We start from the raw sequence: 26,739 nt of genomic DNA on the forward strand, positions 1-26,739 counted from the left end.
ACCTCACCAGCCATTTTGGGGGTGACAGGTTCCCTTTAAGAATCCCACCTTCTCTAAACTCATTACCTGTATTAATTGCACCTGCTTCAACTCGTTACCTGTATAAAAGACACCTGTCCACACAATCAATCAATCATACTCCAACTTCTCCAGCATGATCAATACCAAAGAGCTGTCTAAGGACATCAGGGACAAAAATTGTAGACCTGGACAATACTGGGATGGGCTACAGGACAATAGGCAAGCAACTTGGTGGGAAGGCAACAACTGTTGGCACAATTAATGGAAAATGGAAGAAGCACAAGATGACTGTCAATCGTCCTCAGTCTGGGGCTTCGTGCAAAATCTTGCCTCGTGGGTTAAGATTGATTCTGAGAAAGGTCACGAATCAGCCCAGAACTACATGGGAGGATCTGGTCAATAACCTGAAGAGAGCTGGGACCACAGTCTTAAACATTACCATTAGTAGCACACAACTGTGTCATGGGTTCAAATCTTTCAGGGTACGCAAGGTCCCCCTGCTCACTCCAACACATCCAGGCCCTTTTGAAGTTCACCAATGACCATCTGGATGATCCGTAGTAGGCTTGGGAGAAGGTCATGTGGTCAGATGAGACCATAATAAAACTTTTTGGTATCAATTCCACTTGCCCTGTTTGCAAGAAGGAGAAGTATGAGTACAATCCCAAGAACACCATCCTAACTGTGAATCATGGTGGGGGAAACATGATACTTTGGGGGGTGATTTTCTGCAAAAAGGAAGGGACGACTACACTGTGTTAAGGGGAGAATGGATGAGGTCATGTGTCGCGAGATTTTGGCCAACAACCTTCGTCCCTCAGTAAGAGCATTGAAGATGGGTCATGGCTGTATCTTCCAGCATGACAATGAACCAAAACACACAGCTAGGGCAACTAAGGAGTGGCTCCATAAGAAGCTTTTCAAGGTTCTGGAGTGGCCTAGCCAGTCAACAGACCTGAACGCATTAGAAAGTATTTGGAGGAAGCTGAAACTCAATGTTTCCCAGCGACAGCCTGAAACCGAAAGCTCTGGAGAAGATCTGTATGGAAGAGTGGGCTGAAATCCCTGCTGGTGTGTGTGTAAACTGGGTCAAGAACTACTGGAAACGTCTGACCTCTGTAATTGCAGACAAAGGTTTCTGTAGCAAATATTAAGTTCTGTTTTTCTATTGTATCAAATACTTATTTCATGCAATAAAATGCAAAATAATTATGTAAAAATCATACAATGTAATTTATATGGATTTTTTTTAGATTCTGTCTCTCACAGTTGAAGTGTACCTATGATAAAAATTACAGACCTCTCCATTCTTTGTAGGTGGGAGAACCTGCAAAATCCTCAGTGTATCAAACACACATTTTCCCTAGTGTATCTCTTGGAGTTATAGCCAAAAAATTCTACCTTGGTCTCGGCATCAGGCAGACTACTTGTCATGTCGGACGCTGTTCAGACCAGGTCGTCCGACAGACAGCGGTAATTCCGCTTTTGACCACTATTTACTCATTGGCGTCTGCTAGATTTTGTCTAGCTGTTCCGGGGTTAATTTACCTGATCCTCGGATTGGAAGCTGGGCCATTTCCATGGCCTTTAAATAGTTCTCCTGATCATTGTGCGTCGCCGATTATAGCTTCTGTCTTGCGTTGTTATCTCGGTCTGGAGTGGAGAGCTGGTTGTTGGAGATTCGTTGCTGGTGGTGTATATTCCTTCGTCTTATTTACTCCTTCCTATATTTGTGTTTATTTTGCCCTGCACATTTATAGTGTATTCCTGAGTGTCTGCGGCGTGGTGTATATTTTCCTTTATCCTTGTCTGTGCTAACTGTGGGTATTTAAGTATTACCTCTTCACTGGGTGGTGGGTGGAGGTTTCAGCCTAGGGCTGAGCTCAGGAGTTAGGGTGAGGTTCGAGGCCTGAACATGCACACCATCAGTGTAAACTTCAGGTAGAGGGTCAGTCAGGATTTCCCTAGCCTTAGGGAAATTGCAGGAGCCCGGGTTATTAGCTCTCGCTCACCAAGTCTCTCTCTGACACTACTCAGGCCTCAGCTTGCAATTTGTTGTCATCTTTTCAGTTAGCCATTAAAAGGTATCAACCACCGAGGACTCACAATTCTAAATATTTTTTTATCAACTGGCTAACACGGTACAAAGATACCGTATTTTCCGGCGTATAAGACGACTGGGCGTATAAGACGACCCCCCAACTTTACCAGTTAAAAAATAAAATCTTCTTAAAAGTCGGGGGTCTTCTTATACACCCTATGTCGTCTTATAGGGCCGGTGAATATGTGCCTTTTGGGGGGGGGGGAGTGATCCTGATGAGGACGAGGGGGCGTCTCACAGGAAAGTGAGTATCCCCCATTACCTTATCATAGCGCTGCAGCGTGGGGTCTCTGTGCTGGGAGCGGCGGCTGCTGTGCTGTGCTGTGCTGTGGCGGCTCCTCTTCTGCAGTGTGGGGCCTCTGGTGCTGTGGGGCGGTGGCGGCGGCGTATCTTCATACAGTCGGGGCTCCTCCGGCATCTCAAAGACTGGAAGCCCCGCCGGCAACTCCATGGGTACAATGCGGTCAGGTGGCCTCCGGGAAAATGGCCGCTGCTCAGATTCAGATCTCGTCCCGAGATCTCGGGAGACGAGATCTGAATCTGAGCAGTGGCCATTTTCCCAGAGGCAGCTCAATAGGTGCGATGCGGTGGCCCGGCCGCTGGGGGCTGCGCATGCTCAGATTCAGATCTCAACGAGATCTGAATCTAAGCAGCGGCCATTTTCCCGGAGGCCAGCGCATTGTACCGATGGAGTTGCCGGCGGGGCTTCCAGGCTGAGATGCCGGAGGAGCCCCGACTGCATGAAGATACGCCGCCGCCGCCACCGCCCCACAGGCCCCACACTGCAGAAGAGGAGCCGCCACAGCACAGCAGCCGCCGCCGCTCCCAGCACAGAGACCCCACGCTGCAGCGCTATGATAAGGTAATGGGGGATACTCACTTTTCTGTGAGACGCCCCCTCGTCGTCATCAGGATCACTCCCCCCCCCACCCACCATATACACCCGGCGTACAAGGCGATTCCCGGCGTACAAGACGACCCCCGACTTTTAAGAAGATTTTCAGGGGTTAAAAAGTCGTCTTGTACGCCGGAAAATACGGTATATTTCTTTCCTGTGCCTTGGTCTCATCATACCATAGCAACTTTTCTCATATGCTTTCGGCAGACTTGATGTAGGTTGTGGCAAAACATAGCCGGGCTAGGACTAGGATGTTTTTCTTTGTAACAAAAGTCTTTTGTCCTGCCACCCTAACCCACAGGTCAGACATATGAAGAATATGGGAGATGTCACATGCACTGCACAACCAGTACTTTCCAGAAATTCTTGCAGTTCTTTTTATGTTGCTGCAGGCCTCTTGGTAGTCTCCCTGACCAATTTTCTTCTTGTTTTTTCATCCATTTTTGAGGGAAGTTTAGATCTAGATAATGTCAGGCAGTGATACCAATTGACAGTTGGACACTGAAGCGAGAATACACACAGACTGAGTGGAAGTGGCAAGACGTGATGGAAGATTGGCTTTTCTGGGAGGTGTGGAAAGCCACTGGATGCATGAAAAATAAACAAGCATGACAATAGTAAGGGGGCTGCAAAAATGAAAAAAACTTTGGGAGACTTCACTGTACTATATACAGTAGTGACAGCACCTTTTTGAAAAATGGTTTTGGGGTATGTGCACATGTTGTGGATTTGCCTGCGGATCCGCAGCGGATTCGCAGCAGTTTTCCATCCAGTTTACAGTACCATGTAAACCTATGGAAAACAAAATCCGCAGTGCACATGCTGTGGAAAATACAGCGCGGAAATGCTGCAGTTTATTTTCCGCAGCATGTCAATTCTTTGTGCGGATTCCACAGCTTTTTACACCTGCTCCTCAATAGGAATCCACAGGTGTTAAAAAGCAGGTGAAATCCGCACAAAAAATGGTGGAAATCCGCGGGTAATCTGCAAGTAAAACTCAGTGTGTTTTACCTGCGGATTTTCAAAAACTGAGCGGAAAAATTGGCACAGAAATCCGCAACGTGGGCACATAGCTTAAGTATTGGAAAACCTCTTTAAAGGGACTGTCACCTGACTTTGGAGAGAACAATTTTCAGTCATATGGGCGGGGTTTTCGGGTTTTTGATTCACCCTTTCCTTACCCGCTGGCTGCATGCTGGCTGCAATATTGGATTGAAGTTCATTCTCTGTCCTCCATAGTACACACCTGATACAGAGGAGCAACGGGTGGGGATTGTTTTCTCGCTCCTGCAGGGGGACCCACAAGCATGGACATTTTCTCTCCCATCTGACTCACAGTCACTCCAGACAGTAGAGGGTTTCTCTCAGGCTTTGGGCTTGGTGTATGATGACCCTGATCGCGGATCCTTGACGGAGTCCTCTCTGCGCCAACTTCAGCAAGGTGACCGTCTGGAGGAGGAATACTGCTCCGACTACAGGCAGTGAGCCACCGACACTATGTGGAATGACCCGGCCCTCCGTAGTCAGTTCCGCAAGGGTCTCTCTGTATGATTAAGGGATGCGTTAGCTCTCTATGAGACTCCTGACTCCCTTGATGCGGCCATGTCTCTGGCAATCCGGGTTGATCGGGGTCTTCACCAGAGACTCTGGGGGCGAGAGGTCCAAGTTTGAGCGTGGTCAGTACTGACTCTACTGTGGAACCCATGCAGGTGGGTGCAGCATCCCAACCTAGAAAACTTTCATCAATCCAGCATTAGGTGGGAGTGTGTTACTGTTGTGGCAAGAAGGGTCATTGTGTGAGCACATGTCCTACCCATCACTTGTTTAAACAACTGCCGGAAAACTAGAGGGCGCGGGTTGTGGGAAGGTTGGCAACTCGGGTGTACTCATAACATTGGTGGGAAAGACTCGTTCTTTCCTTCCAGCCATTTTCTGCGTGGGTGAAAATAAGGTGGACGTTTCTGCCTTCTTGGACAGTCAAGGCTGGGTTCGTTCATAACCAAGGCCTTGTCCCACATACCTTGTCCAGACCGATACCCATTATAGCTATTGATTCCAGCCCTCTAAAACAGAGGCACTTGACGCAGGTGGACCGTGACTTGCGGCTACAGGTGGGGGCCATACACTCTGAGGTCTTAAACTGCTATTTGTTTGAGGGCCTTCCCTCACCTGTGGTGCTGGGACTTCCTTGGTTGCTCTGCACAATCCGGTAATTGATTGGCAGACACAGGAAGTGGTAAAATGGAGTACATACTGTCAAGGACAATGTTGGAGTACCCAGTTGGCAAGGGTGGACACCCAGTCTGTGCCCCATTACCTGTCAGACTCTGAGGATGTGTTTTCTGAGCAGGGGAGCCAAGAGCTTCCCCCTCATCGTCCTTATGATTGTGCCATTAATCTGGTTCCTGGTGCCAAGCTGCCCAAGAACAGACTCTATAACACCTCAGGTCCAGAAAGGCAGGCCATGAAGGACTATATTATGGAAAGTTTGGCTAAGGGTCACATCCGACCATCCTTTTCTCCCCTTGCTGTGGGGTTTTTCGTCAAGAAGAAGGATAGGGGTTTACGTCCTTGCTTGGATTTCCACGAACTTAATGCGATCACTGTCCGTGATCCGTATCCCCTACCTCTGATCCCTGACCTCTTTAAACAAATTGTTGGGGCAAAATGGTTCTCTAAAATGGACCTCAGGGGGCGTGCCATCTCATCCGCAGTAAGGAGGGGGATGAGTTGAAGACTGCATTCAATACGCTAGAAGGACACTACGAGAATCTGGTGATGCCTTTTGGGTTGACGAACACATTCACCGTCTTCCAGCACTTTATTAATGACATCTTTAGTCACCTAGTAGGCTGGTTTGTTCTTATCTACCTGGATGATATTCTTGTTTATTCACCTGACCTCGAGTCACACCAGCGTCATGTCAGACAAGTCCTACACATATTACGTGACAATAAATTGTATATCAAACCCAAGAAGTGTATGTTCTCGGTTGAGGAGATCCCTTTCCTTGGATATGTATTATCTGCCACCGGTTTTCGCATGGATCTGGCGAAAGTCCAGGCGGTATTGGAGTGGGATCGTCCTGAGGATTTGAAGGCCTTACAAAGGTTTTTAGGTTTCGTTAACTACAACTGTAAATTCATAAAAAGCTTTTCGGTGGTATCCAAACCGCTCACTGATATGACTAAGAAGGGGACAGACTTCTCCAGGGGGTCTAGTCCTGCCAGGGAGGCATTTGACACAATGAAAAGGTATTTTACTTCTGCGCCGATTCTTATTCAGCCTGATGTCACTCAGCCTTTTTTATTGTGGAGGTGGATGCATTTGAGGTGGGAGTGGGGGCTGTTTAAAGTTCGATGAGATGTCTCATTTTATTGCTTTGCCAGCTTTGCCTAATGCCAAAACTCTGGCGCAGATCTTTGTCAGGGAAATACTCAGACTGCATGGGATTCCAACCGATATTGTTTCGGATCGGGGGGTGCAGTTTATCTCCAAATTCTGGAAGGGCGTTTTGCACCTGTCTGGGGATCTATTTGTCTTTTTCTTTGGCTTTTCACCTGCAGTCTAACGGGAAGACTGAACGGGTTAATCAGAATTTAGAGACATATCTTAGATGTTTTGTGTCTGAGAATCAGGAGGACTGGGTGACCTACTTACCATTGGCTGAATTTGCAGTTAATAATCGCTGTCAGGAATCATCTGGTAAGTCCCCGTTTTTCGGGGCATATGGGGTCCATCCACAGTTTAGTTCGTTCAATGGTGATCGCCTTTCTTGTTTACTGGAGGAGTGTTATGATCTGGTGGCCTAGGAGCAGCATGGACGAGCTCTGGAGTAGGTGGCCTCTATACTGACCGCAGACCCTGAACTTAACACCGCAACTAGAAGTAGCCGTGGGATGTTCCTGTCACTCCCTAGACACCTCGTCACAGCCGGAGGACTAATTACCCCTAAAGAAAGAAACAGGAAAACTATCTTGCCTCAGAGAAAATCCCCAAAGGAAAGACAGCCCCCCACAAATATTGACTGTGAGAGGAGAGGGAAATTACAAACGCAGACTGAAAGCAGAATTTAGCAAAGGAGGCCACGCTACCTAGAAAGAAAAGACAGGACAGAGTACAGTGCGGTCAGTATTAAAATACTACAAAAATCCACCACAGAGAATACAAAAATCTCCACACCTAACTAAAGGCATGGAGGGTAACTCTGCAACTCCAGAGCTTCCAGCTTGGCTGAATAAATCCTTACACAGACAAAGCTGGACAAGAAAAAACATAGCAATTCACTGAACTATAAAGTCCACCGCATGTGGACAGCAAAAACAAAGCCAGGACTTATCTTTGATGATTTGGACAATCCAGCAGGAGAAACCAAGCAGAGATGTGAATCCTCAGAAAACAATGGACAACTCACACTCACTAAAGGGTGAAGCCAGACTAAATAGTCCCGTCCGAAGTGGACGCACCTGATAACTGCTGTGAAGGACAAACAGCAGCACTACCACTTATAACCACCGGAGGGAGCCCAAGAGCAGAACCCACAACAGAATTCACAACAGTACCCCCCCCCTTGAGGAGGGGTCACCGAACCCTCACCAGAGCCCCCAGGCCGATCCGGACGAGCCAAATGGAAGGCACGAACCAAATCGTCAGCATGAACATCAGAGGCAACAACCCAAGAATTATCCTCCTGGCCATAACTCTTCCACTTGACAAGATACTGAAGCCTCCGTCTTGAAAAACGAGAATCCAAGATCTTCTCCACAACATACTCCAACTCCCCATCAATCAACACCGGGGCAGGAGGATCAACAGAGGGAACCACGGGCACCACATATTTCCGCAACAAAGATCTATGAAAAAAATTATGAATGGAAAAAGAGGCTGGAAGGGCCAAACGAAAAGACACTGGATTGATAATCTCAGAAATCCCATAAGGACCAATAAACCGAGGCTTGAACTTCGGGGAAGAAACCTTCATAGGAACATGACGAGAAGACAACCAGACCAAATCCCCAACCCGAAGCCGGGAACCCACACGCCGACGACGGTTGGCAAAACGCTGAGCCTCCTCCTGAGACAACTCCAAATTGTCCACAACATGAGCCCAAATCTGCTGCAACCTGTCAACCACAGAGTCCACCCCAGGACAATCAGAAGACCCAACCTGCCCTGAAGAAAAACGAGGATGAAACCCAGAATTTCAAAAAAATGGTGAAACCAAGGTAGCAGAACTAGCCCGATTATTAAGGGCAAACTCGGCCAATGGCAAGAAAGCCACCCAATCATCCTGATCGGCAGACACAAAGCATCTCAAATAAGTTTCCAAAGTCTGGTTAGTTCGCTCGGTTTGGCCGTTTGTCTGAGGATGAAATGCGGAAGAAAAAGACAAATCAATGCCCAGCTTAGCACAAAAGGACCGCCAAAACCTAGAAACAAACTGGGACCCTCTATCGGACACAATATTCTCCGGAATGCCATGCAAACGAACCACATGCTGAAAAAACAACGGAACCAACTCAGAAGAGGAAGGCAATTTAGGCAAAGGTACCAAATGAACCATCTTAGAAAACCGGTCACAGACCACCCAGATAACAGACATCCTCTGGGAAACAGGAAGATCCGAAATAAAATCCATAGAAATATGCGTCCAAGGCCTCTCAGGGACCGGCAAAGGCAAAAGCAACCCACTGGCGCGGGAGCAGCAAGGTTTGGCCCGCGCACAAGTCCCACAGGACTGCACAAAAGAACGCACATCCCGTGACAAAGAAGGCCACCAAAAGGACCTACTAACCAAATCTCTGGTACCAAAAATCCCAGGATGGCCAGCCAACACAGAACAGTGAACCTCAGAAATCACTTTACTAGTCCATCTGTCAGGAACAAACAGTTTCCCCACTGGACAGCGATCAGGTTTATCAGCCTGAAACTCCTGAAGAACCCGTCGCAAATCAGGGGAGATGGCAGAAAGAATCACCCCCTCCTTCAGAATACCAACCGGCTCAAGAATCTCAGGGGAATCAGGCAAAAAACTCCTAGAGAGGGCATCAGCCTTAACATTCTTAGAACCCGGAAGATACGAGACAACAAAATCAAAACGGGAGAAAAACAGGGACCATCGGGCCTGTCTAGGATTCAGCCGTTTGGCAGACTCGAGGTAAATCAGATTCTTATGATCGGTCAAGACCACAATACGGTGCTTGGCCCCCCTCAAGCCAATGTCGCCACTCCTCAAATGCCCACTTCATAGCCAACAACTCACGATTGCCGACATCATAATTGCGTTCCGCAGGTGAAAACTTTCGAGAAAAGAAGGCACACGGTTTCATCAAGGAACCATCAGAATTCCTCTAAGACAAAACTGCCCCTGCCCCAATCTCAGAAGCGTCAACCTCAACCTGAAAAGGAAGAGAAACATCCGGCTGACGCAACACAGGGGCAGAAGTAAATCGGCGCTTAAGCTCCTGAAAGGCAGAAACAGCCGCAGAGGACCAATTCGCTACATCAGCACCCTTCCTCGTCAAATCGGTCAGGGGTTTAACCACACTGGAAAAGTTGGCAATGAAACGGCGATAAAAATTAGCAAAGCCCAAAAATTTCTGAAGGCTCTTCACGGATGTGGGCTGGATCCAATCATGAATGGCCTGAACCTTAACCGGATCCATTTCTATAGATGATGGAGAAAAAATGAAGCCCAAAAAAGAAACCTTCTGTACTCCAAAGAGGCACTTAGACCCCTTCACAAACAAGGCATTATCACGAAGGACCTGAAATACCATCCTGACTTGTTTCACATGAGACTCCCAATCATCTGAAAAAATCAAAATATCATACAAATATACAATCATGAATTTATCAAGATAATCCTGAAAAATATCATGCATGAAGGACTGAAACACAGATGGGGCATTAGAGAGTCCGAATGGCATCACAAGATATTCAAAATGGCCCTCGGGCATATTAAACGCAGTTTTCCATTCGTCACCCTGCTTACTACGAACAAGATTATATGCTCCTCGAAGGTCAATCTTAGTAAACCAACTAGCCCCCTTAATCCTGGCAAACAAATCAGAAAGCAAAGGCAAAGGGTATTGGAATTTGACCGTGATCTTATTCAAGAGGCGATAATCAATACAGGGTCTCAAGGAGCCATCCTTCTTGGCAACAAAAAAAAACCTGCTCCCAATGGAGAAGAAGATGGCCGAATATGCCCCTTTTCCAAAGACTCCTTTACATAGCTCCGCATGGTGGCATGTTCAGGCACAGACAGGTTGAAAAGTCGGCCCTTAGGAAACTTACAGCCTGGAATCAAGTCAATAGCACAATCACAGTCCCTATGCGGTGGAAGGGAACTGGACTTGGGCTCATCGAAAACATCCTGGAAATCTGACAGAAACTCAGGAATTTCAGAAGAGGGGGAGGAGGAAATTGACATCAGAGGAACGTCATCATGAACCCCCTGACAACCCCAACTACTCACAGACATAGATTTCCAATCCAACACCGGATTATGTACCTGTAACCATGGAAACCCCAGCACAATAGCATCATGCAAATTATGCAACACCAGGAAACGACAATCTTCCTGATGGGCTGGCGCCATGCACATGGTTAACTGTGTCCAAAACTGAGGTTTATTTTTAGCCAATGGTGTAGCATCAATACCCCTCAAAGGGATAGGACTCCGCAAAGGCTGTAAGGGAAAACCACAACGTCTGGCAAATTCTAAGTCCATCAAATTTAAAGCGGCGCCTGAATCCACAAATGCCATGAGAGAAAATGACGATAATGAGCAGATCAGGGTCACAGATAACAGAAATTTGGGTTGTACAGTACTGATGGTAACGGAATTAGCGATTCTCTTGGCACGCTTAGGGCAATCAGAAATAACATGAGCAGAATTGCGGCAGTAAAAGCACAACCTATTCTGACGTCTGAATCCTTGGCGTTCAGCTCTAGACACAATCCTATCACACTGCATAGGTTCAGGACTCTGCTCGGAAGACAACGCCATAGTGTGCACAACTCTGCGCTCACGCAAGCGCCGATCAATTTGAATGGCCAGAGACATAGAATCACTCAGACCTGCAGGCGTGGGGAACCCCACCATAACATCTTTAACAGATTCAGAAAGACCCTTTCTGAAAATTGCCGCCAAAGCATCCTCATTCCACTTAGTAAGCACAGACCATTTTCTAAATTTCTGGCAATATGATTCTGCCGCTTCTTGACCCTGACACAGGGCCAACAAGGTTTTCTCAGCATGATCCACAGAATTAGGTTCATCATACAATAACCCAAGCGCCTGAAAAAAGGTGTCTACATTAAGCAAGGCCGGATTCCCAGATTCCAGGGAAAATGCCCAATCCTGCGGGTCGCCACGCAACAGAGAAATGACAATTTTTACCTGCTGGATGGGATCACCAGAGGAACGGGGCTTCAGAGCAAAAAACAGTTTACAGTTATTTTTAAAGCTCAAAAATTTGGACCTGTCCCCAAAAAACAGATCGGGGGTAGGAATTCTAGGCTCTAAAACAGGAGTCTGCACGATATAATCAGAAATACCCTGTACTCTAGCAGCAAGTTGATCCACCCGAGAAGCAAGTCCCTGAACATCCATGTCAGCGCCTAACTCCTGAGCCACCCAGAGGTGAAGAGGGAAAAAAAACACAACAGGGTATAGAAAAAAAAATGGCTCAGCACTTTCTTTCCCTTCTTTTGAGATGCGGTTAACTCATTGTTGGCCAGTTGTACTGTTATGATCTAGTGGCCTAGGAGCAGCATGGACGAGCTCTGGAGTAGGTGGCCTCTATACTGACCGCAGACCCTGAACTTAACACCGCAACTAGAAGTAGCCGTGGGATGTTCCTGTCACTCCCTAGACACCTCGTCACAGCCGGAGGACTAATTACCCCTAAAGAAAGAAACAGGAAAACTATCTTGCCTCAGAGAAAATCCCCAAAGGAAAGACAGCCCCCCACAAATATTGACTGTGAGAGGAGAGGGAAATTACAAACGCAGACTGAAAACAGAATTTAGCAAGGGAGGCCACGCTACCTAGAAAGAAAAGACAGGACAGAGTACAGTGCGGTCAATATTAAAATACTACAAAAATCCACCACAGAGAATACAAAAATCTCCACACCTAACTAAAGGCATGGAGGGTAACTCTGTAACTCCAGAGCTTCCAGCTTGGCTGAATAAATCCTTACACAGACAAAGCTGGACAAGAAAAAACATAGCAATTCACTGAACTATAAAGTCCACCGCACGTGGACTGCAAAAACAAAGCCAGGACTTATCTTTGATGATTTGGACAATCCAGCAGGAGAAACCAAGCAGATATGTGAATCCTCAGAAAACAATGGACAACTGGCACTCACTAAAGGGTGAAGCCAGATTAAATAGTCCCGTCCGAAGTGGACGCACCTGATAACTGCTGTGAAGGACAAACAGCAGCACTACCACTTATAACCACCGGAGGGAGCCCAAGAGCAGAACCCACAACAGAATTCACAACAGAGGAGGAGGAATGGTTTTCTTCTTCTATTTCTACTATATGGCAGGGGGTGATTAATAATTTGCGAAAGATGGATTCCAAATATAGGAGTGTGGCTGATCGGAGACATTTGGTGGGTCCGGACCTGTGTGTTGTGACTTGGTATGGCTGTCCTCGGGGAACATTAAGCTGAAGGTTCCGTCTTGGAAATTGGGTCCCAGGTTTATTGGTCCTTATAAGATCTTAGCCGTTGTCAATCCAGTAGCATTCCGCCTTGCTCTGCCACCTACTTTTAAAATCCATAATGTTTTTCACCGTTCACTTCTCAAGAAATACGTGGCATCTGTAGGACCCTTCACCTCTGCCACTTTCTCCTGTCGATGGTAATCTGGAGCTCCAGATAGCAAAGGTCTCTTCAATACATGGTACATTGGAAGGGGTACGGTCCTGAGGAGAGGATGTGGGTTCCAGTATCTGATGCCATGCGGCCCGACTGGTTCGGGCCTTTCATGTGGCATACCCAGATAAACAAGGCCCTGAGGTTCCGAAGGTCCCTCGTTAAAGGGGGGGTACTGTCACGGAGTTTCCATGACAGAGCACTGCCAGAAGACCGCAGCATCTGATGGCTCCTGCCTCGCCGCTGAGGAGAAGCACTTTTCCGGTGTATTAAACGTATTTGTTTTTCTTTCAGCAGGACAGGGGTTAAAAGGTTATGTGGAAATCCCTGCATTCACCTGTGCTCGGTTAGGCACTCCTCTCTCCTATAAAAGCTAGGCCTTCTGGCCAGGCCCTTGTCTGAGTTAGCACTTGCTACATAGATCTGGAGAGTGAGGAGCTGGTGATTGGAGAGCTGGAGGAGTTTATAGTGCGACAGTTGCTTGGTTTGTACACTTGGAAATTCCTCATCCTTACCTGCCTTATTTTCTTCCCCCATCTTTCACACCCTGGTGAATACCTCTGTTATTTGTGAGAGTATATTTTGTGTGACTGGAATTTTCCTTTACCCTTGTCTTTTGTTCCCCTGTCTGTCATGTTGGTGCACTGCGGTACATGGTAGCGCCTCTCTTCCTGGGTGGGGGAAGAGGACAGACGCAGGGCTGCAGCTGGGAGACAGGGAAAGGGCGGAGGCCCTGGCATCCTCACCATCTGAGGTATCCCGGGGAACAGGGCAAGCTAGGGCGCCCCCTAGTGCTAGGGCCGGGAAAGGTGCCCCTGGTCCCAGTTTACTCATCAGTCCTATTGTGACACCTATATTTTAAAAATGTAGAACCCAAGGATAGTTATGGAAACTAACAAAGCGTAACTGTAATCTGGGCTGTTTCATTTCAACTAAGGTATCCAACACTTGACAAATACCCTAATGGAAAATAAACAGACCCCCATTATAAATAAAGGGATACATCTTATGGTTTTTGCATCCATCATGCAACAAATACAGCTTGCTTAACCCCTTCCTGACGTCGGACGGGATAGTACGTCCGACGTCAGGTCCCCTGCTTTGATGCAGGGCTCCGCGGTGAGCCCGCATCAAAGCCGGGACATGTCAGCTGTTTTGAACAGCTGACATGTGCCCGCAATAGCAGCAGGTGAAATCGCGATTCACCCGCCTCTATTAACTAGTTAAATGCCGCTGTCAAACGCAGACAGCGGCATTTAACTACCGCATCCGGCCGGGCGGCCGGAAATGACGTCATCGCCGACCCCCGTCACATGATCGGAGGTCGGCGATGCTTCAGAATTGTAACCATAGAGGTCCTTGAGACCTCTGTGGTTACTGATCGCCGGTAGCTGTGAGCGCCACCCTGTGCTCGGCGCTCACAGCACACCTGATTTTCTGCTGCATAGCAGCGATCTGATGATCGCTGTTATGTAGCAGAGGCAATCGAGTTGTGCCTGCTTCTAGCCTCCCATGGAGGCTATTGAAGCATGGCAAAAGTAAAAAAAAAAGTTAAAAAAAATGTGAAAAAAATAAAAAAAACATAAAAGTTTAAATCACCCCCCTTTCGCCCCAATCAAAATAAATCAATTAAAAAAAAATCAAACCTACACATATTTGGTATCGCCTCGTTCAGAATCACCCGATCTATCAATAAAAAAAAAGCATTAACCTGATCGCTAAACGGCGTAATGAGAAAAAAATCCGAAATGCCAGAATTACGTTTTTTTGGTCGCCATGACATTGCATTAAAATGCAATAACGGGCGATCAAAAGAACGTATCTGCACCAAAATGGTATCATTAAAAACGCCAGCTCGGCACGCAAAAAATAAGCCCTCAACCGACCCCAGATCTCGAAAAATGGAGATGCTATGAGTATCGGAAAATGGCGCAATTTTTTTTTTTTTTTTAGCAAAGTTTGGAATTTTTTTTCACCACTTAGGTAAAAAATAACCTAGTCATGCTAAGTGTCTATGAACTCGTAATGACCTGGAGAATCATAATGGCAGGTCAGTTTTAGCATTTAGTGAACCTAGCAAAAAAGCCAAGCAAAAAACAAGTGTGGGATTGCACTTTTTTTGCAATTTCACCGCACTTGGAATTTTTTTCCCGTTTTCTAGTACACGAGATGGTAAAACCAAGGATGTCGTTCAAAAGTACAACTCGTCCCGCAAAAAATAAGCCCTCACGTGGCCAAATTGACGGAAAAATAAAAAAGTTATGGCTCTGGGAAGGAGGGGAGTGAACAACGAATATGGAAAAACGGAAAATCCCACGGTCATGAAGGGGTTAAAACTTATGATGGTTCTGGTGATGTATTCCGGTTCTGGTAACATATTCATGTAGTGATGGTAGTTCTGGCGCTGTATTTAGGTAGAGATCATGATTCTAGTCAGACTATTCATCACCAGAACTATCATCAGTGCATGATGCCAAAATCACCATCAGTACATAATTAGAGCACCAGGGCCATCAATAGTACATGAACATGGCACCAAAAATGTCATCAATAAATAAATACATAATCTGAACAATCATCCGTACATGAATACGTCACAAGAATCATCATTAGTATATGAATGTATCACTAGATCCACAATCCATACATGAATACATCAACAGACACACCATCAGTTCTTGACTACATCACCGGAACCACCATCAATAATTTAATACATTGCCAAAACCTATTTTGTAAATGAATATGTTACCAGATAACTACATGAATACATGACCAGTATCAAGAGTACTTGAATACAAGAACCAAGCTTAATAGAACAATCTTTTGTAATATCAAGTCAGCCTCATAAACAATTGTATCACATGATCCTACAACTCCCAGCATGTCCTTAACAATGGTAAGGAGATACTAGGAGTTGTTATTAACAGCCATCATCAGACTACGGACCATACAGGAACCACAGTACTGATGAGAATTAGTATCACAAATAAACATTTACACCCAGATACCTTATAGATTACATCATCTCTGGAGTAATCTCTTTTTTTTCATCTCCATCTTGTCTATATGCAATGATGATCTAGATCCCTTCTCTGCAGACCCCCCTCTTCTCTGGTCTTTTGCAGCACATCCCAACACAGTGCCCTTAAAAATAAGAATGTTATTAAAATACCTCTCTGCATAAAAATATCTTTCCATATTATGCCACTAAATGAGACTCCTATGATATATGACTTGGGTTCGGATTGTGTTTACCGTTGGGATTAGGGTTAGGGTTGGGATTAGGGTTAGGGGGGTGTTGGGCTTAGGGTTGTAGTTAGGGTTGTGATTAGGGTTAGTGGTGTGTTTGGGTTAGGGGTGTGGTTAAGGTTAAGGTTAGGGTTGGGATTAGGGTTAGGGGTATGTTGGGGTTAGGATTGGAGTTAGAATTGGGGGTTTCCACTGTTTAGGCACATCAGGGGCTCTCCAAACGTGACATGGCGTCCGATCTCAATTTCAGAAAATTCTGCGTTGAAAAAGTCAAACGGTGCTTCTTCCCTTCCAAGCTCTGCCGTGCGCCCAAACAGTGGTTTACCACCACATATGGGGTATCAGTGTACTCACGACAAATTGGACAACAACTTTTGCCGTCCAATTTCTACTGTTACTCTTTTGAAAATAAAAATTTGGGGGGCTAAAAAAATAATTTTTGTGGGAAAAAATTATTTTTTAGTTTCACGGCTCTGCGTTGTAAACTTTAGTGAAACACTTGGGGGTTTAAAGTTCTCACAACACATCTAGATAAGTTCTTTGGGGGTATGGTTTCCAAAATGATGTCACTTGTGGGGGTTTCTACTGTTTAGGCACATCAGTGGCTCTGCAAACGCAACATGACGCCTGCAGACCATTCCATCATAGTCTGCATTCCAAAACGTTACTACTTCCCTTCCGAGCCCCGACGTGTGCCCAAACGTGTGCAGCCCTCATGTGAGCCAGTTTCTTTGTAGCGCTTGATGTTTTTTGCCTCTGCACTTGGGGACACTTTCAAAGTTTTTGCCAATTTTTCGGACAGACTGACCTTCATTTCTTAAAGTAATGATGGCCACTCGTTTTTCTTTACTTAGCTGCTTTTTTCTTGCCATAATACAAATTCTAACAGTCTATTCAGTATGACTATCAGCTGTGTATCCACCAGACTTCTGCACAACACAACTGATGGTACCAACCCCACTTATAAGGCAAGAAATTCCACTTGACACCTGTGAAGTGAAAACCATTCCCGGAAACTACCTCTTGAAGCTCATCAAGAGAATGCCAAGAGTGTGCAAAGCAGTCATCAAAGCAAAAGGTGGCTACTTTGAAGAACCTAGAATATAAGACATAATTTCAGTTGTTTCACACTTTTTTAGTATATTTTAAGTATATAATTCCACATGTGTTAATTCATAGTTTTGATGCCTTCAGTGTGAATGTAAAATTTTCATAGTCATGAAAATATAGAAAAATCTTTAAATGAGAAGGTGTGTCCAAACTTTTGGTCTGTACTGTATCTGTGTGATTTAAGGGCATGAAAATTCAAATTTGGAAAATTGCGAAATCTTCGCCAAAATTCAATTTTTTTCACAAATTAACACAAGTCATAGCAAAAATGTTTTACCACTATCATGAAGTACAATATGTCATGAGAAAACATTGTGTCACAATCACCAGGATCTGTTGAAGTGTTCCAATGTTATAACCTCCTAAATGGACAGTGGTCAGAATTGTAAAAATTTTCCTGGTCATTAACATGCAAACCACCCTTTGGGGTAAAGGGATTAATTTTATTCCCTCCAATCTGCACAGCCCGTCAGTTTATTTCTCCATCTGAACAGCCTGTCAGTTTATTCCCCATCTGCAAATCTCCTCATTTTACCCCCCTCTGCACAACTCCTCAGCTTATTTCCCCATCTGCACAGCCCATCAGTTTATTCTCCCCATCTGCACAGCCCACCAGTTTATTTTCCCAATCTGTACAGCCCAACTGTTTATTCCTTGCATCTACACTGCCCCTTATTTAATCCCCTTCTGCCCAGCCCCTCAGCTTATTCCCCCATCTGCACAGACCCTCATTTTATTCCCCCCTCTTCACAGTCCATCAGCTTGTTATCCCCATCTGCACAGCCTTTCAGTTTATTCTCCTCCTTCTGCACGACCCATCAGTTTACTCTCCCCCATCTGCACAGCTCCTCTGTTTATTCACCCGCCTCTGCACAGGCCCTCATATTATCCCCCTTCTGCCCAGCCCTTCAGTTTTTTCACCCCATCTGCACAGCTTGTCACCTCATGTTTTCCTTCTCAGCACAGCCCCTCTATTCATTTTATCCCCCATCAGCATAGCCTGTCCCCTTATTTTATGCCCCTCTGCACAGTAATAGAAGGATTAAAAAAAACCTCATACTCTCCTAATCCCAGCTAGGGTCAACTGTCTCTTCTGAATATTGGATGATGTGATGACGTCACTGTCTAAGGGGATTGGTAATTATGTTTGCTATAATACTGGTACTGCTACACAGTTATGTGTATTACTATTTCTGCTAATTGTATTATGTATAATATGTTTTATACTGTTATTGTATTCTGATAAATGTGTAATTAACATTGTTGGATAGGGTAAGTGAAGTGCACACATTGGCCACTATATGGAGGGCATTTTAGTGCACGTAGTTCCTAGCTATAGTGTATAGTGTAAGTATATGGTTAACAGGGAGGGGATGCTGTGTGGTAAGGCTAGACACAGGAAGAGATAGAGTCAGAGGGCGAGGGACACCTGAACCATCCACATGGGCTATAGGCCCAGGACACCACAGCAGCCACGAAACGTAAAAGAAGTGAAGCCCAGCCATCCACTGCACCAGTACGGTACAGCAGCAGGCCAGCACAGTTGGGGGCCAATAGTGATCCCAGAATGTGGCAACTCATCACTTGGGCAGGCACCCTCAGTGCCAGGGCAAAGTGGCTGGAGGAACCCAGAGATGCAGTGAATTTGGACAGTAAAGATGTGGTACGAGCGCAGGGGACATTACAGAAGGGCAGGTCACTCTCCCAGTGGTTTCTGACTCTGGGAACTAATGATCTTGTGTCTGGGGTGAAACAGACCGAGGGATGCATATCGGTAGCAGAGTTGTGCAGAGAGAACACTGAGGAGCCGTCAGGGGCGGTCCGACCCGAGTCCGCGCTATGTGACTACGAGAGAAATGCAGGGAAAGGAAAGGAACATTGTTTTGTGAAGCCTGTTGTAATTGCTGCAAAGACTCTGGATGTGCTGTGTAGTGAACCCACTAAAGATGTTCTTGTTGAAATTGAAACAGACTGTCTCAGTTAATGCAAATCTGCCTGGAGAGGGTCTATCGCAGCATAGCGAGGATCCAGAAGGAGCTGGACTTGAAGACACATGTATGCTGACTAAGGGCGATTATTTTCCTGTGTGGGGAGGCCAGGACACAGAAGCACAGGTGTCCTTGGCCATGACTACAGTACTGGCTGAACCTTACAACTGTACCGCACCATCCATCGTCCCCTGCATGCACCTTTTCCAACAAAGCAGGGAGTGAGCATTGGCTGGGGTGCAGGAGAGAGAGAAAGAGGGGAGAGCGGTGTCAGTGACTAACATCACTCACATTCGTGTGTGCGCCCCCTTAGGGTAGGCAGGAGGTAGCATCCTAGGCAGGTGCCTACCCCTCGTCCGGGCCCTTTAGTTGCCATTTGGGATTAACCTACATAATGGGAAGGGTTAGAGCAGATAAGAAGGGGAAGCAATTCCTGCTTCTACAGGTCCTTCTCAAAAAATTAGCATATAGTGTTAAATTTCATTATTTACCATAATGTAATGATTACAATTAAACTTTCATATATTATAGATTCATTATCCACCAACTGAAATTTGTCAGGTCTTTTATTGTTTTAATACTGATGATTTTGGCATACAACTCCTGATAACCCAAAAAACCTGTCTCAATAAATTAGCATATTTCACCCGTCCAATCAAATAAAAGTGTTTTTTAATAACAAACAAAATAACCATCAAATAATAATGTTCAGTTATGCACTCAATACTTGGTCGGTAATCCTTTGGCAGAAATGACTGCTTCAATGCGGCGTGGCATGGAGGCAATCAGCCTGTGACACTGCTGAGATGTTATGGAGGCCCAGGATGCTTCAATAGCGGCCTTAAGCTCATCCAGAGTGTTGGGTCTTGCGTCTCTCAACTTTCTCTTCACAATATCCCACAGATTCTCTATGGGGTTCAGGTCAGGAGAGTTGGCAGGCCAATTGAGCACAGTAATACCATGGTCAGTAAACCATTTACCAGTGGTTTTGGCACTGTGAGCAGGTGCCAGGTCGTGCTGAAAAATGAAATCTTCATCTCCATAAAGCATTTCAGCCAATGGAAGCATGAAGTGCTCCAAAATCTCCTGATAGCTAGCTGCATTGACCCTGCCCTTGATGAAACACAGTGGACCAACACCAGCAGCTGACATGGCACCCCACACCATCACTGACTGTGGGTACTTGACACTGGACTTCAGGCATTTTGGCATTTCCTTCTCCCCAGTCTTCCTCCAGACACTGGCACCTTGATTTTCGAATGACATGCAAAATTTGCTTCTGTAGCTCAGGTCAGGCGCTTCTGCCGCTGTTCATGGTTCAAAAGTGGCTTTACCTGGGGAATGCGGCACCTGTAGCCCATTTCCTGCACACGCCTGTGCACGGTGGCTCTGGATGTTTCCACACCAGACTCAGTCCACTGCTTCCTCAGGTTCCCCAAGGTCTGGAATCGGTCCTTCTCCACAATCTTCCTCAGGGTCCGGTCACCTCTTCTCGTTGTACAGCGTTTTCTGCCACATTGTTTCCTTCCAACAGACTTACCATTGAGGTGCCTTGATACAGCACTCTGGGAACAGCCTATTTGTTGAGAAATTTCTTTCTGGGTCTTACCCTCTTGCTTGAGGGTGTCAATGATGGCCTTCTTGACATCTGTCAGGTCGCTAGTCTTACCCATGATGGGGGTTTTGAGTAATGAACCAGGCAGGGAGTTTTTAAAAGCCTCAGGTATCTTTTGCATGTGTTTAGAGTTAATTAGTTGATTCAGAAGATTAGGGTAATAGGTCGTTTAGAGAACCTTTTCTTGATATGCTAATTTATTGAGACAGGTTTTTTGGGTTATCAGGAGTTGTATGCCAAAATCATCAGTATTAAAACAATAAAAGACCTGACAAATTTCAGTTGGTGGATAATGAATCTATAATATATGAAAGTTTAATTGTAATCATTACATTATGGTAAATAATGAAATTTAACACTATATGCTAATTTTTTGAGAAGGACCTGTAGTCAGTCAAGTTCAGAAAGAGTTCAGTCAGGTTCAGTAAGTGAGAGTCTCAGACAGTGTGCAGTTTCAAGTTCAAGTACAAGCTATGATGAGCCCTAACAGTACCAAGCTTCCATCCAGCAAGAGGGTGCACTGAGAGTCTAGCATATAACCCAGGATATGCTGGGGCCTATTGCCCAAAAAAGGGCTTTGAATTGCATGTCTCATTCTCTCCTAAGAAGAAGGGGCCAGTCAAGGAAGAGCCAGAAGAAATGGTGGCAAACCTCAGTAAAGCTGGGTTGCCGAATAGGGAGTCCCTGGTATCAAAACGAGCTGTTGAGGCAGGGGCAGGTCGGGCAGAATGGAGGCAAGAACACCAGGCAAAGGGGACATCTATAAAAAGTCTCATACTTTATGCCGCAGCCAAATATACTGAATTTTTCAGTAAAACTGAACTGTTGAAGCGGACCCAAGGTCTCCTGTTATGTGTGCAGCTGTATCTGTTCCCATGGACTGGAAGGTAACAAAGACTCCCGAACGACAAGTGAGTGCAGAATGTGTAGCGCCCCCCCCCACTGCCGCAGGGCCAAGGGGTACCCGGTACCGGGCCTCTGAGTCTCTGCTCTGGGGTTGTCACGGTGGCTAGACCCGGTCCGTGACCCTGCTGAGGGGCGTACAGTAATAGATAATAGGTGTGGATGGTGTTGGTAGCGCGGTGTAGTGCCGGTCGCAGTTAATAACGAGGACACCAGGTTGCAGTCTCTTTACCTCTTTACTGAAGGTCTCAAAGTCCTCAATCCGGAATACGGTTAACCAGGCTGCGCAAGTCCGGCCGGTCCGATGGCACCTCCAGAGTTCCCTTTGCAGGTGGAAATCTGTGCCTTCCTACTAGCGCTATGTGTTGTGGTCCTCCCCTGCTGAGCTTACGGGATAGTCCCCACAACTGTTGTGTCTGTTTCTCGTGTTCCCTCACAACTCGATTAGATGATCTTCTGCTAATCCTCCGTCCCTCCCTGGTGTTATGGTTGGGACGCACCCGTATGACGGGTAGGCTCGGAGCTCTTCCAGGACCCTAGAGTCGCCCCTCTCCAAAGGTTGCCCCCTATGTCTGCGTAGGTGATTTAGGTGAGACAGCCCGCCTGTGACTGACTGTCCTGCCGTTGGTTTGAAGTATGGCTTAGAGCTCTGTACCTCCTCGGCGTTCCGGCCACCGGTTGTTTGCACCTCAGTAGGATGTTGCCTCGATCTTACAGCACGACTCCTACTGGTATTCTCCTTCTTTCTTTGATCTCGTTTCTCACTCAGCACAATAAATCTCGCTTCTTGTCCTTTCTTAGGGCACCGCCGCTATGAAGTGCAGGCGCGGTCCCGTAGCTTTCTCTCTGTTTGCCAGGCCTCTGTCAGGATCCCACCCCTGACAGGGACCCTACCGAATCTTCCCCTACAACACCCTCTGCCACAAGGTGTTGCCTGGTTCCAACCCAGTCAGCGTTCTCTCTAACTTCCTGCCTAACCCCCAGTTTTACCAGACTGTGAGGAGTGGCCTAATGAATAGTACCCTTAGCTCCCCCTGGAGGCCAGACTGTGAAATATATTGGTGTCTGTGATACCTGGTCAGATGAACTCCTTCAGTGCCATCAGACGTACCATAGCCCCCCTTAGCGGCGGAGCCACAGTACTGCAACGACCAGGACTCTGGGGCGCTGCAAATGCATCCTACAACACAACACACACAAGTCAGATTCCTATTTAGAAGAGGGGTTTCAGGGTAAAGAGAATTCAGTTCCTGCCCACAGCAACCAGCCCTGTACCCAACCTTCAAGTGGTGCAGAGAAAATGAAGAAAACAGAAAACTAAATGCTTTAAAGGCAAACAAGATGGCGGACATTGATACATGCTACAGGATGGCAGCACTATTCACAAGATGGCAGACAACAGTGTGAATCCTAACATGACAACTACTGATGGTCCAAAGAGGGGAGATCCTGCCAATTGTGGAAGTGGTCAGAGTCTTAACGTGCAAAAACAGTGCATCTAGCCCACTCCAGTGATGACCACAAAATGATGTATGAGACCCAAGATCCAATGCAGAAAAGGTGGAGCAGGGCAAAAGGAGGTGCCAAGAGAGACAACAAGAGGAGAGGGTGAGTTCAGAGACTGAATCACAGGGAGTGACCTCGAAGGTGCAGGTCTCGTCATTTGTGCGACTGCTGGAAGGGTGGAGCCAGTAGGGCGGGAAGCGCACCTGAAGTGACTGGCAGACGCATCTTGATTACAGCAACAGAACAGCAGATGCATGTGAGACCTCTCCAGTGATGAGCAGTGCATCTAACAACACTGATGAGATGGCGACTTCGTCAAATGAATAAGTCATCTATATCAACACCCCAGGGTTTGCAGCCGGTAAGTATTCACCCAGTGAAGCCAGAGAGCAAGAGACACCACTTTCGATGCCGATCCAGTGGGAGACTACAACGCAGCTGCAGGTCAGCCTCTATCAACACAACGTCAACTGATATACTGGAGCTGGATGCCCGTGCAGGACCAAATACCTGCCTTGGAGGACATATATCCCTCAGGTCAGTCTACCCCAGCTGGGCCATCCATCCCATCCCTAGAGGAAGAGGCCAAGGAAGAAGAGAAGTAGGAAGCCCCACTACTTTCCCCCGTACCCTGACATGAGCTCAGCCCAAAAGGTTTAACTGGGATCAAGGACAGTAGCACCCCCCAATCCCTGATGGGCCGTTTTTTTCCGGGTTCTGGTGGCCACAGGAGATCCCTGACGTGGTAGAAGAAAGGATGCGGGCTGATGCTTTAGCCAAGGAGTGGTTGGCAAGCCTGCTTTTGAAGAGCAGTACACTGAGGGCCAGGTCATAGACTTTAATATAGTTAAGGGACATGGCTTCATCAAGGAGCTGGAACCGGAGACAAGGTATATGTCAACTGGGTGATGGTAAGGCAGAAATCGCTGCCCTATCAACTGCACAGTTTGTACTGTATACTGGAGATAAAGTGCACTTCTGCAAGGTGTGATGCAGGAAGGGCTGGTATGTCGTGGGGGTCACACGGTCTGCCTCTAGCAAAGAAAAGGAAAGTGGGAAGAGGCAGACTTTGAAAAATCCCATTGTCACCATCGCCGACACCCACCATCCCAGCCTAGGTTCAGAGGACCGGAAACACCCAGGGCACAGTAAATAGAAAACACTGGAACCCAAACCCCCATTGGAATGCAGGAATACAGACACGAGAAAAAAGAACACTTTGGCGCCGAAGGTCACCAAGTGGCTGGTACCGATACTAACATATGCCTGAAACAATGCTTTAGCACAGGTCTTTGTTTCAGGGACTGGTTTACTCAAGAACGACCAAGGGAGACAGCGTTATCTGGACCAGTCATGGAGGTGGGATGGACCTCCACCTCCTAATACCTGGGAAGCCTGAAAAAAGAAGACACAGTGAGTGGACATTTTCAGGTTACCTCAGATTTTCCTCTGTTCTTGTTTTTGTTCTCTTCTTCCAAAATGGCTGTCTTTCTGTGGGCTATTTACTGAAGACTGGGTTAGCCGGAACCAGCAGAACTCAGTGTACACCAGAATGATTCCAATGCTTCTGGTTTCGGTAGCCTGTTTTCTACATGGGGTCGGTTGGCCCACTCATAAAGGTCATGGACACTACTCCAGGGTCACCCAGCCTAAGTACCTACAGTTACCAACTGACGAGGACGTCGTACACGGGAGAAGAACAGAAGGGTTTGGACTGTTTCTTTTGAACTTTTAATGTGTGATATTAGTTCTATTTTGATTGCAGAGTTATATGGTCAGGCAAGAAAATCATTTGCTGTGGGGGCATGTCGGGGAATAAAAGAAGACATTGAGTCAAGAAAAGTTAATGTGAACAGAAAAGTTTTTGCATTTTATCCTCATGGCTAGTTTGTGTCTCAGTTTTCTGGAGGTTTTACTTCAAAGCCATTCCTGGGGATTGGGGAGGTCTGTCCATAGGGGAACCATTACACGGCATAGGGATAGAGTTGCAGCAGTTTGGGTAAGATATAGTTAACATTTGGGATTAGTCCATATATGGTGACAGGTTAGGGCAGGTAAAGGGAAGCACTTCCTGCTTCTAGTCAGTCAAGTTCAGAAATGTTCAGTCAGGTTCAGTCAGTGAGAGTCTCAGACAGTATGCATTTTCAAGTTCAAGTACAAGCTGCGATAGGTCCTAACAGTATCAAGATTATATCCAGCAATAGGATGCACTAAGAGTCTAGCATATATCCCAGGACAATCCGGGACCTATGGCTCAGAAGAGGCATTGAAGCGCATGTCTTGTTTTTTCCTAAAATGAAGGGGCTCAGTCAGGGAAGAGCCTTATGTAACCGTGGCCAGCCTCAGGAAAGCTGGGCTTTCGAACAGGAAGTCCCCAGTACCAACAGAAGCTGTTGAGGCGGGGCCAGGTCAGGTTACCGAGGCAAGAAGTGTTAGTACACCAGGCAAAGGGAACATCTATCAAAAGGGACTAACAATGTAATATGAACAGGAGTATAAAAAAATGCCAAACATACAAATATACTCAGACATATAACAGAGGAATGCATCGGGAAGTGGAGGATGGGGTTAAACCAAAGTAGGAGAAGAAAGGAAATTATCACAACTTCAAAACCTAGCAACGGTCACAGATTGACCCACCAAACGCCTTCTCCTATAATAACCAACAAGAACCTCCAGCCATTCAGCATAAGCTATCCTCTGACAATGAGTGCTAGCCAGGGCCTAGTTTATATAAGAGAAGGGAGTGCTAATAGTGCACAGCTGAAAGCCTTAAAGCTCCAGGAGCTCTCAACTGAGCAGTTTAACCCCTGCATTGCCAAAAGAGATTGATACTATTTAATAAGAAGGTGAAGTGCTTTTAATCAGTGCAGGAGTAGGAGAAATCAAACGCTGTGGTCATCTGGTTCCTCTCTGTTGCGGTAAACCCGTGACACATACATTATGCCATAGCCGAATGTACCTGAATTTTGCAGTAAGACTCAACCTGTTGAACCAGACCCAAGGTCTCCTATTGTGTGTACAGCTGTATCCAGTCCCATGGACATGGAGATAAAAAGGGCTCCCGAACAACAATCCTACAGCACAACACACACAAGTCAGACTCCTGTTTAGAGGAGGGGTTTCAGGATGAAGAAAACTCGGTTCCGACCCACAGCAGCTGACTCTGCCCCCCCTTCATTAGCACCATGCGTACTTACATGCTTGGCATAATTAAGATCGTCTGCTGGTAGGTGCCTTTCCAATTGCAAACCAATGATGTCCCAGATGTGCTCGATGGGAAACAATTCCAGAGATGCAGCAGACCATGTTAGCACATTTAGGCCACAAAGGCTACTCACAGTATCACGAGCAACATGCGGCCTGTCATTGCCATATTGAAAAATGGTTCTTTGGACACTTAAGAAATTACCATACCACTGGTTTCACAACCAAATCAATGTAAAGCC

The sequence above is a fragment of the Ranitomeya variabilis genome, chromosome 7 (assembly GCF_051348905.1).
Source record: "Ranitomeya variabilis isolate aRanVar5 chromosome 7, aRanVar5.hap1, whole genome shotgun sequence".
NCBI lineage: Eukaryota > Metazoa > Chordata > Amphibia > Anura > Dendrobatidae > Ranitomeya > Ranitomeya variabilis.